Genomic DNA, 13,100 nt, shown 5'->3' on the forward strand with positions numbered 1-13,100 from the left:
GCATATATGCCAATTATGCCTGATTTATTAAGAGATGCTCAGCAGTGTTAGATCCTGATCTATAACACTGGTTACCATGACATCCAGCCTTTACAAGGACATCTTAAGGATCATAAAAGTGCCAAGGTGATAAGTTTGACACTGTATGGGTTTAATGATAGATGATAATACTGTTGCATTGTCTCGTTTAAGAAAACACCTCAGACACAAGGTAAAAGTGTAAAGGTTTTACATACATGCAGCCTCTTATTTTATTGGAAATAGTTTAAAAGCAACCAGAAGAAACTGGTGTCACTTAAATAAAGATTGTGGGCACATGTAAAATTATAGATGTACATATTCATGTCTCACATGTACAGATGTACACTTAATTGATGCTTCCATTAGCTACTAAATTAAAATAAAATTGAATCCTGGGGGAGGACACAGAGATTGTTGAGGCAGTGAAACTGCTTTAGATGCTACTGTAACACTAGATAAATGACATTGTACATTTGCCAACACTCACAGAAGTATACAACAGAGTGAAACTTAATATGAACTATGACTGTCAGCTCACACTATATCAATATTGTTTCACTGATTATAAAAAACACTTCACCATTTTAATGCAATAACTAACAGGGGAAAGTGAAATCAGGGGGGGTAGATATTGGAATTTCTACCAGTGGCTCAACTTTTCTATGAATCTAAAATTGCCCTAAAAACAAAGTTTATAAAATTATGTATATATAAAATATATAAATCCTGAAGGAACCACTACAGGTAAAACTCATAAATTAAGATGGTATGGCCAAAAATAAGTGGTACTGCCAGATGAGAAATTTAAAAATTGTGAAATAGAAAACAGGTCTTCAAATCTCACAGCACCGTTCTTTTCATTTATCACCCTCCCTCCTCCTTCCATATTCCCCACAAAGATTCACACACATACCTGTCTTCACACCACCCTGTGCTTGACCAGGGTCTTCCATCATCCCCACTGGGCTCCAACTGTAATTTATCCACATTTCAGATCTTATCTTACACATCAAAGCCATCCCATCCTCTGTTCCACTTCTCCAGGGCCTCTCTCCTCACAGAGACGATGCTAAAGAAGAAAGGGAAGTGTGTAACACAAGCATTCACTCCCACCAGTGATCTAGTAGGACCTAGTCGAAAGGATGTGCCCTTGTGAATGGTATCTTATCTCCCTCCCCCACTGTCCATTCCCCTGCAGCTGTGGTGTGAGCAGCTTTCCTCCAACATTCCCCTCTACCATGATGTTCTGCTATAACACAGGCCCACAGCAATGAAGCCAGCCAACCATTGACTGAAAGCATGAAGCAGAATAAATCTTCCTCTTCTAAGTTGATTTTCTCAAGTATTTTGTCATAGCAATGGAAAGCTAACACATTTGGATATCATTTGGATATGTCCCATCAAAGTTTCACATACTATAAATTTGTTCCCCAGTTTGGCAATTTTTTTTTTTTTTTTTTTTTTTTGGTGCTGGAGATTGAACTCAGGGACACTCAACCACTGATCCACATCCCCAGTCCTATTTTTTATATTCTATTTAGAGGTAGGGTCTTGCTGAGTTGCTTAGCACCTCACTTTTGCTGAGGCTGGCTTTGAACTCACAATCCTCCTGCCTTAGCCTCCTGAGCCGCTGGGATTACAGGTGTACGCCATTGCGCCTGGCCCAGTATGGCAATATTGAGAGATAACAGAACTTTGGACAGGTAGGACCTAGTGAAAGTTAATCAGATTATGGGGGCTCCCTTCTCATGAATGGATTAATGCTCTCACAGGAACAAGTCAGGTCTTAGGTCAGGTCTCATAGAAGTGAATTAGTTCCTGTGAGAGTGGTTTGCTATAAAGCAAGCTCATTTTTTGTGGCTCCATCTCTTGCTTCCTGTCTCACCATGTGATCCCTTCCTCTCTCATGCACTCTAGTCATGAAACCATCCACCATTTTGAAGTGCAACCAAAATGCCCTCACCAGAGCTGAGCTGATATCAACAGCATGTTCTTGGATCTCCAGAATTGCAGTAAATAAACCTCTTTTACTTACAATAATTCAGCTTCAGATATTTTGTTCTAGCAGAAGAAAAAAGACTGAGATAATAGACCTTCTGCCTTTGACATTGTCATTCCTCGGCTAGTTTCAAGAAAGGGCATCACATGCTCCTAGAAGCAGTTCAATATTTGCTCAAGGAAAGTGACTGGGGTTTCTGAAGAGGGTTTGGTACTATAGAAGGAGGAAAAGTGAAGAATTAAATTGAGTCAGGAATGGTGGTGCACACCTGTAAGCCCAGCAGTTTGGGAGGCTAAGGCTGGAGGATCTCAAGTTCAAAGCCAGCCACAGCAACTTAGTGAGGCCCTCAGTAATTTAACAAGATTCTGTCTCAAAATAAAAAATATAGAAAGGCTGGGGATATGGCTCATTGGTTAAGCATCCCTGGGTTAAATCTCTGGTACCAAAAAGTAAAAAATAAAATAAAGAAGTAAATTGAAGATATTTGGTAGTTAAATAAATTGTCCAAAGTATTTCCTGTAAAATCTTCTTACCCCTTAGAAACAAATTCTGCCCTTGAATATTTTCTTGATGTCCATATTTCCTTTCCTTCAAGCCCCAGTTGGCCATCTGAATTTTATAGGAGGTATCTGACTTGGTGCTACACAGTATTACTCTGTTCTCCTTGAACAAGAAGGCCTGGGAACCACAATCCCTGAAAGAATGATCCTCTGTCTGCGATTATTGTTATAAATGTTCTTGTAGAACCCACTAGTGCCTGTATGGTCTTTAGTTTTATTTGAGGACATTCCTGGCTTGTTTTCTATTAAAGGCAAGGCAGGCAGAGAGCATAGTAAATGAAAAGATATTTCCAACTGGGTTCTCAGTGAGATTTACTTTTCAGTAAATAAAGTACCCCTGGGAATAAACTGCTCATCCTTTGAGATGTATTACTTTCGTTCCTATCATATCTGTCAATTCAGGAAAAGAGACAATTTGCTAAGTATCCTGTTTCCCTGGAAATTAATTCTTATGTGAACTGCTTCAACCACTTTGTCCTTTTACCTCCTAGATCAAATATAGACTCTTGGCCTCCTCTTCAGAACCACCCACCACTCCATCTCCTCTCTCAGGGCCTCTTTTGCCCTCTTGACAGCTACACTAGGCCAGTCCATCAGCTGCTTCCTGGCTTTCCTGCCTGTGCACACGATAGCCTCAGATTCATTGAAAACGCCAACTGCCTCGTCTATTAACTAAATCCATTCTAGAAAATGACCCAATTGATTAAAGCAAAATGTTTATTCTTTCCCCACTAGCTCCTTCATGTCCGCTTCAATGGCAAGCAGATTATTGTGCATTTTGTGATCTCAGAACAGTAGTATATATTAAAAATGGACTAACAGTGAGCTCTGTTTGAACTATCAATAGCTACCTTCCCCAGTTCTGCCCACCAGCAAGTACTGACAGCAGCAATTGGAATTGTTAAGCATCCTCTTTCCCTTTCTTGGTTCTTCAGAATTTAAAGAAAGGTAGGTACCAGGAGCCCAGGGAAGGAGGTAGGTGAAGGATCAAAATACCTGATGACATTTATTATTTTGAAAGCTGGAGTGGAGAATACGGCGAGGCTTCCGTCCTTCCTCCTTGAAGTACTAACCACCCCTATTACCAGTGGATAAGCTAGAATCACATGGTCAGAGGTCTGGAAAGGCCTCAAAGAAATATATATCGTTTGACCTATTCACCACTAAAGACTTGAAGCTCAAACTTCTGCAATGCCTGTCCATCAGAAAAAGAGAGAGGCAGGTGCTAAATGCTTCATTAGCTGATTTCACCTAGAAATTATGCCATGGTAACAGCTCCAAAATCTCAGAGGCTCAAAAACACCATGTTTATTCCTTATTTATGTTATAGTAGGCTAGCTGGAACTCAGTTTCACACCATGTTCGCTCCAGAACCAGGTAGATTTATCTGGATTATTGCTGGCCATGTGGCAGAACAGGGGGAGAGATGGTCCAAATCCCATCATGATATTTAAAGCTTCTTCTTGGAAATAAGGTACTTCACTTCTATGTAGTAAAGAATTTGGCTTCGCCCAAATTGAGGTCCAGCTTTTGCCCTTAGCTTCTAGGAAGTAAATCCATATCCTACTTCATAGAAATGTCTTTGTTTAGGGCTGGGGCTGGCCACATAAACTTTAGGGTGGGGCCAGACACATGTGATAGTCTTAGGGTAAAGGATGAACACACCAGAAAGAACAACCATGTGACTTGGGGCAGGTGCTTTGCGTCAATCACATGGGCAATCAGTCAATCATGCACATGGAATGGCGCACTAATGAAAACTAGGCAAACTTTCCTAGTAAGCAGTAGTCCAGGTATATCATCACACATCCATGCTCCAGAGTAATACATCATGAAGATGACAGGAACTTTGCATTTGGAAACATCCACACCCCAATCTCTGCTCTATATACCTCCTCCTTTGGTTGATTTCTTACCTGTATTTTCTCCTGTAATAAGCCACAATCATGAGTCCAATAGTTTTCAGTGAGTTTCAAGAATCTTCCTAACAATGTAGTCTATGAGAGAAGGTAGGGTGGCTTCATGTGGACCCTTCCTTTTAACACTATAGTTGGACCCTAACTCCTCAGAGTTGGTGTCGGAAGTCTTGGGACAATTGGCAGACTCAAAGACCATGCCTCAAACTTTACAATTTGGCTTGTTCTAGGTAACTTTCATTTGTACTTCTTCTAGCCAAAGCAAATCCTAGACCACCTTCTCTGAATTCACTGAAGCCAGAATGTCTAATCTTCTCACAAGGCGGTGGGGATCATCACAAGAAAGTGAACTGCAAGGAAGAGCTGCACATGTTTGACCAACAATAAGATCTACCATAGTAGTTCAGGTAAAGAATTCAAAAGACTTAGACTACAGTAGCTTCAGAATTATGGCAAGCAAGATAGACATGATGGAACACAACCAAAGCCACAAAGATTTGATGGTTGATTAGATATGAAAGTAATAGAGTTATAAGAAGGATCGCTTCCACATTCAGATGTGGTTAGTGATATCATTCACTGACAGGAACAAGATTAGAGATAAAAGGTTTCATATTGGACATGTTAAGTTTGAGAATCATCCAAGGAGAGGTGTTTGGTGAGGTCATATTGATCTAGAGCTCAACAGAGAAATGAAAACTGGAGATAGCAATTTAGAATTCATCTCCCTACGGGGAGTGCTTGAGTGAATGATATCACTATAGAATATCTAGAAAATAAAATGGGGAGGGCTGAAGATGGAATCCCAGGATACTGCCTTCCAGCTTTTTCCATGACAAGGTACATAGACATTGATGGTATGTGTGCATCCTACTGGAATAAACAGATAAACAAAGCAGCTCAAATCTGCAGGCAACAAACACAGGCAAGGACTGAGGGGCTCATTTCTTCATGCTGGCTGGGAAATTCAGTCCTACAGAACATCTACATTAAGACAGATGGAAAATCACAAAGAAAACTGAAGAGCAACTCCAAAGAAAGGACATCAGGAAAATTGTCTTTGCAAGGTCAGAAAAAGAAAGAATTATTAAGACACTTCAGAGTTTGCATACAATGAAGTACAAAAGGTATGAGCCAGTTTGGGCAAAGAACAATTCATCATTGAACTGGGAGAAGAATTGTGTAGAGAGGTAGTATGGAATCCAGATTTTAGGGGGGATAAAAGTGATAGGAATGATACAGAGCATGAATATACACAGTTCTAGGCTGGGTTGTAACCAAAAAGACAGTCATTGGTAATGGCTGTAGCCTGTCATCAGGTTTAGGAGGAGTTGTTTTAAGATGAGAAAGACTCAGACCTTTCTAAAAGCAAAGAGAAAGACTCAATGGAAAAGGAGATGTTTACAAAACAGGAGAGGTGGGTCATTTATGAACAAGGACACTCAGATAATGGGACTCAAACTGACAAGAAGAACAAACCTTGCCCTGAGGTATAAAGGAAGGAGGATTCATTAAAGCAGACACAGTTAAGTCCTGAGTGCTAGTGTCAGCATGAGCGACTCTTTTCACCTACAGAGATTGAAAACTTGGAACAGTGCCAAGACTTCAGGAAATATTATGAGCAAAGGAACACATACTGCCTTAGGGCAAGGCCCATTTAAACTGGGACTGTACAAAACCTTGTGAAAGCCATGGATAGTGGCACATGCCTGTAGTCCCAGGTACCTGGGAGGCTGAGACACGAGGATCATTTGAGCTCCTGAGTTCCAGACCAGCCTATGCAACAGAGGAAGACCCTGTCTCAAAAGATAAAACCAAATAAACTTAAAAAAAAAAAACTCCTTGCACCTTCTAAGTATTGCTGTGAAATAAATAGTGCTTACTAAATCGATCAACCTATCAAAAAAAAAAAGACTCCTGTTTTCCTTCATCATATAACCACTTTTTAATTCATTGCCTCCATTTTCCACCTATCTCACCATTCAATTACTTTAAATAAATACCCTTCCATCACTCTTTTCTACTCCTGTTTGACATTTCTACGTAAGACTTACCCCATTGACATAGTTCCTGTTGGGTGTGTGGGAGACTCCCCGCTGAAGTTAAGTTTCCATCTCGTGAGAACATCATGGAATCCCTTACCCCTCCTCATCCTCTCCGAAGGGCACCAAGCAGAAGAGAGCCAAATTCAAAGGTTTTCTCAACCAATCCCCACAGGACACAGTGTCCCCTCGCAGTTCCCTGCCAATCAGCACCTGCCACGTCACCTATGCAACCCTTCTTAAGCCCAAGCTTGCAAGCTCTGCTCTCTGCCCTCTTCCTCTTCCTCTCTGCCCTCTTCCTCTTCTTTCTCTACTCTCTTTCTCTTTCTCTCTGCCCTCCTCCTCTCTCTGCCTCTCCTTTTCTTCCCCTTCGGGCAGCCCCCCACTAAAATCTCTTGGTTGAATCTCCATCTCGGGTGAGTCACTCGCCTTTCAGTTTCCATTTGTATTTGCTGAATGTCTGTTGACTCCTCCAGTCCTGACCCCAATACACAGGAAGCTGGTCGGTTTGGCAGCCTGCTATATTCCAGGACCCAGGCAAGCAACTGCCTAACAAAGAATCCTGGAGAGCTCCATGTTTGCTGATTGAATTTCATCTCTTTCCTCTACCTTTAGTAGGGATCCTGACCCTGTCCAGTGTCCATGCCTTTTAACTTCCCCTTCTTTCCATCAGATCAGCAAAGGATCTGCCCTTAGGTCATTGTGCCTTAATTGATTTTGAGTTCTCTTCCGTGAATGAATTTGGGTCCATATATGTCTTTATATATCAATGTGTCATTGAAACTTATGTTCCTTATTGTGGAATATAAGGTTTTGTTCCATATTAAAATCAATTCCAGCATCGTAAGCTAATACAAGAAATATTTTGAAACATTGGCATTTTAGGTTGACTAAGGAATGGGAGCCAGTAGAGAAGTCTCTTTCCTAACTACTCCTGCCAAATGACATACTATTTCAGATCCCTTTGGCCTCACAGTTCCTTGTTCCAGCAACCAGCTCTACATGGGCTCCAAAAAAATTCCCCCAGGCACTATGTGACAGAGCCTTCCATGTCCCATAAGGATCGAACCCGGGCCGCACGCATGCCAGGCGAGCGCGCTACCGCTTGAGCCACATCCCCAGCCCCCCCATAGGGTTCTTAACCTCACACTAAGGACTTCCATCTCCATCTAAGCAGCAGGCCCCAATGGAAATCCAGGGACTCACAACCTGGAAGTTCAAAAGAATTTATCTGCTGGATAGGGGGTGACCTTTTCCACAAAAAAAGACTGGAGCCTATAGATGAATCCTCCCATTTCCCCCTGCTACGGAATTCTGCTTTAGCGTGGATCATACCTTGATTTCTATTCATTTCTGCTTTAGATGATATTTAGATGAGACCTTAGACTTTAGAGTCGATTGTGGGTTAAGACTTTAGGGATTATTGGGATGAAACAAACATATTTTGCATGTGTGAAGGGCATGAATTGAAGGACCCATGAAGGAATGCTGTGGACTAATTGCCTTAACCCCCAGTGTGACTGTATTTGGAGACAAAGCCTGTGAGGAGGTGATAAATATTATATCAGGTCATAAGAGTGGGGCCATATTCCAGTAGTGTTGGTGCTTTCATAAGAAAAGAGAAGGACACCAGAGCTCTCTCTACCATGTGAACACACAGCCAGGAGGCTGCCATCTACAAACCAGGAAGCATCCTTATCAGAACCCTGATCACACTGCCACCCTGATGGTGGACCTCCAGCTTCCAGAATTAAGAGAAAATAAATTGCTGTTGTGTAAGCCACTCAATCCATGGTATTTTGTTAAGGAAGCTCAAGATAACTAACATGGCCCCCAGAAAATTGTTCTAAAATGTACTTCCAATAATTTCTTGTAAGACAGCTCCCAGGATCTAGCAGTCAGTCTCATCTAGAGGCAATGCAGATTGGTAACACGTTTCATTTTGGTTCTCTCTCCCTCCCCACCCGATTCCCCTTGGCCCTCATTTCCACTCTCTGTACTGGTACCTCCTACTATCATCAAGCGCTGCTCTCTGGGAAACTCAGGCTAAGACACCATCTATATGCCAATGACATTCAAATTTATGTTGAAAATCCAGACCTCTCTTCAGAACTCCAGATTTGTATATCCAACTGATACTCAACATTGACATTTGGAAGTCTAATAGACATCTCAAACTCAATATGTCCAAACTGAACTGATCTTCCCCCTAAAACTTTCTCTACTCACAGGCTTCCTCATCTCAGTACATACCATATTTCTACAGTTACTGGGGACAAAATTCTTGAAATTATCTCCCTCCTTTCTCTCATATCCTATTTCTAATCCATCAGAGAATCTTATTGGCTCCTCCTTAAAATATATCTAAAATCCAATAACTTTTAACTACTATCAACCTGATCTGAGTCACCATTACCTATGGCATGGATCATTACAATAGTCTTTTCAATGGACCCCCCCCATTTCTATATTTATTCCACCCCTTACAGTTCAGAGGAATTCTGTTGAAACATCTGTTCATTACATCACTCCTCTGCTCAAAATCTTTCAAGGCTCCATATTTAACTCAGAGGAAAAGTCAAAGTAAAATATTAACAAGACTTTTCATAACATGACACACAGGACAAGAAGGATAAGAATCACCTTTGTATATTACAGTATTAGAGAAGGACTCATTTATAAAGTAATATTTGAACAAACACCTTCATTGGGTGAGGAAAACATGCTCTAGGCACAGGGAGGCAGGATCTTGTTTGACATTCGCAGAAGGAAAGGGATACCAGTGGGGCTGAGGGGAGGAATGGAACAGAAGATTTCAGAAAATGAGATCCATGGGGTATCAGCAATTCAGATCTCTACTTAGAACCTTTCAGGTCAATGTCAGGACTTTGGCTCTTGCTCTGAGAAAGCACCTTTGGAAGCAACATGATTATTATTCTGAAAACACAGGCAACTTTCATTTCTAGCACTTTGTGCTTTCCTCCATGTTTTATTTATCTTGGATCCCAAGATATAAACATGTTCAAGTTTATATGTCTACAAGAAAACATTTAAAATTTCTTTGGGTTGTCAAGAATTGAATTCCTTTTAAATGTGGGTAATTTCATTTTATTTTCCTTATTTATCTTGAATTTATATTTACTCTTAATGAGATTATTTACTTTCCCTGCTTGAATTCAGAATGGAAACCATCTGCAACACACCGTCTATATTAACACAACTTAACTATTTGCCTGTCTGCACTAATATCATTTGACTATTCCATGAAAGTTCTGCCAACAAGTTTCCCAGGAATATGAACTTGCGTGTTTACTTTTGTTTGCTTCAGCAAGTTTCTGAAAATCCATTTCTCCTAACAATGAGAAAATCCATTTCTCCCTCATCAAAGTAAACACTGTAGCCCTCCTTCTTATAATAGATGTCCCAACTAGACTCATCATATAATTGTTTATCTTTCAAAACCACCTTGCCATCAATCCTAAACAATGATGTCATAAATTTTGTTCAATCCTAGTAAGGCATTCATATTTAAAGACCTGCCTTAGAATAGACCCCTAAAAACCTAATGTGTTAGTCAGCTTCTCATCACTGTGACCAAAATGCCCAAAAGAACAATAAGAGGAAGAAAAGTTTATTTTGACTCACAATTTCAGAGGTCCAGACCAGGGTAGGCTGGCTTCATTGTTCTGAAGTGAGAAACAACAGCATGGCAGAAGGGTATAGTGGAAGAAAGCTATTCATTCATGGTAGTGAGGAAGGAGAGAGAATGAATTGAAGAACCACAAACAAAATATAAACCCCCAAAGTGCACCCCCAGTGACCTACCTCCTCCTACCATATCCCACTTGCCAATAGTTACCACCCACTTAGTCCATTCAAATCAGGATGTTCTGATTAGGTAATGGCTGTCATAATCTACTCAATTTCACCTCTGAACATTCCTGCATTAACACAGGAGCTTTGGGAGGACACCCCAGATCCAAACCAGAACACCTAGTAAAAAATATACCACTTTCATCTTCCTACTTATGAAAGAATTGTCTTCCTTACTGTTTTTCATTGTCAGAGATGTCTTTTGGTGTCTTCAGGAAATTGAAAGTTAAGGAATTTTTTTTTTTCTTTTTAAAAGAAGATATAGAAGCCACATAGGGCTTTAGTAATTTCTATTTTCTGTCATTTTCACATTAAATCCTGCAAGAGTGGGCCTTTTGATCCAAACATAGAAAGAAATCTTTCCTGTTTTCTTTAGCACTCTCTTCCAATCTCACTACACTTAACGCTTTTACTCTTCCACACATTGTTTCTTCTTTCACCTGTAAGCCTCCATATCTTCACCTTTCAATAAGAACAAATACAGCCTGCTTCTCCGGAAAATGGGAAGATTCAAGTGAGATGTTTGTGAATACTTTTGGCTGTGAAAATATCAAAAACAGAATTTGCCTTCATTTTCTGCTAATACCTTGCATTTGTCTCTATTTTAGTACTTATAGGTAGCTTTCTCTCTTTTGCTGTAAACATCAAAAAAGTAGGAGTTTCTATCTTTTCATCTACCTTAGAACTTTGCCTAGTGTGTGATCAAAGTTAGCTCTCTGTAATGCCACATGGGGAGAAAGAGGGCCAGACTGGGTGATCCAAAGATCAAGAAGACCAGAGCCCAGCAGGCCCAGACTGAAGCTAGAGACCCAAAGACATGGAGGTCAAGGTTAGAAGTAAAAGTTCAAGCTCCCTACTCAGAGGGAAGTGGCACTAACTGACCTTTGTTTAAGGGATACCTTTGTCATTGTTGGATCTGATTTTGTGGCCATATCCCACAGAGGACAAGTGTATTGCTGAATTGCCCTAAGATGATCTTGGTCTATATTTACAGTTTCTTTCCCCTCTTGAATACTACATTGTATCATTCCTGGCTACAGAAACCATTATGTAATCTCTTAAACTTTTTCTTACCAGTCTTAATACTGTATCTGGCACTATCCAACCATTTCTTCCTTTATCATTAAAAACTCAAAGATTTTCCACTTTCTCAGACTATCCCACAAAAGATGATTGGAAAAGAAATCAGACTTATCCATGGCCTCTGGAACAAAATGACTATGTCTCACAGGGATTTAGGGGGATGTCTACATAATAAGTCTGAGCCTCATTGTTCTCCCAGAAAACATTCACTTACTCTGGCTAGTGTTCAAAATTCTCTAGACAGGAAAATTTTCTGCTCCTTCCCTAAAGGGCATTATAAAACCCTCAGATCAGGAGAGTAAATTCATGTAACCCAATTGCTATGGACTGAAGGCTTCTATTCCCCCAAATTCATATGTTGCAATTCTACCCTCCAATGGGATGTATTACAAGGTGGGGCATTCGGGAGGTTGATCAGGTTATGGGGGTGGAGTGATCATGAATGGGATGGGTGTCTTTAGAAGAAAGGGCTGAGAGTGATCTCTTAATCCTTCTACCCTCAGGACACAGTAAGGAGAAACTATGACCCTGCTGTTGGATTTCCCAGCCTCCAGATTGTGACAAATACATTTCTTTTATTTATCAGCTACCCAGTTTCTCCCTCATCAAAGTAAACACTGTAGTATTTTTACAGAAACCCAAATAGACTAAGAAGGCACACATTTCCAAAAGAATACCAGCTTTCTGTTAGCCAATGCCCAAATTTTATTTTTGAGCATAGTAAATAGTAAAAAAAAAAAAAAAAAAAAGGTGGGGGGAGGGAGAGGGTTTTTTTTTAACTACTAGTCAGAGAAATATACTACAGAAATTGTTTTAAATTCTTTCTAGTTGAGCTGTCTTTGAAAAATACTATTTTGAAACTTAGAACCAAGCATCAAATCAAAAGCTTATTATTTTCATGTATATGGACAAACATACACCCAAACACAAACATAACCAAACTTCTTCCAACAGCATTCTAATGGATTTATCAAATGAGTTTTCTAAGCAAAATTTACAAATTCAAATGCCTTTAAGGATAAGAAAAAAATGTTAAAGCAATAGAGCATAGTAAAGACTATAGCAAACCTGAGAGTACATGCCCTACCTAAAACATCCCAATTTATTTCTTAACAATATCCTTTTTGTAAAGTTATCTGTTGGCCAAATCCAACTACAGAGCATCAATCTATGTCCTCTGCAATGATGCTCTCTCAAAACTTCAATGTCAACACATTTTATTTCTCTATTAGTTCAGTTTCTCTAAATGCACCATGTAAAACATCTTACATTTTTTTTTGGTTTTGTAGAGAGCAAGATTTTATGAAAAATGCATTATACCAGTTGGAAATCTAATCTCCAAAAGATTCTCCAGTTGTGTCATTGAGTAGGAAACAGTGTTCTAGTAGTTGGATGATGATGATGATGATGATGATGATGATAACAGATAGCTGTTATTAATTTCATGCTAAACATGAGATTGTTGCTCTCCCCACATTTAATGAATGACTAATAATCAAGATAAGCAAGAGTTGGTATATGAGTAAAAATTCAACTGATTTATATTATGAAAAAACATTCTGTATTGCATGAATAACAGTTATTAATGTCTATAGACTAGCCAGCT

The 13,100-nt window shown here is 39.8% G+C and overlaps 1 long non-coding RNA gene across 2 annotated transcripts in view; it reads right to left on the bottom strand.

Moving 5' to 3' along the window:
- The window catches only part of LOC125610510, a 38,366-nt gene extending 28,090 nt beyond the window's left edge, over positions 1–10,276 (bottom strand). Inside the window, exons 1-2 of one of the 2 annotated variants that reach the window (XR_007340501.1) lie at positions 10,184–10,276; positions 935–1,090 (exon numbers count right to left, since the gene is read on the bottom strand). This is a non-coding gene — a long non-coding RNA (uncharacterized LOC125610510). Of the gene's footprint in view, positions 1–934; positions 1,091–4,496; positions 5,544–10,183 lie in introns of those variants that run through there. The other variant, XR_007340500.1, reaches the window with a different exon arrangement.
- Between the last annotated feature and the right edge of the window lie 2,824 nt (positions 10,277–13,100).

The sequence above is a fragment of the Marmota marmota genome, unplaced genomic scaffold (genome assembly GCF_001458135.2).
Source record: "Marmota marmota marmota unplaced genomic scaffold, marMar, whole genome shotgun sequence".
In the NCBI taxonomy this organism is placed as follows: domain Eukaryota; kingdom Metazoa; phylum Chordata; class Mammalia; order Rodentia; family Sciuridae; genus Marmota; species Marmota marmota.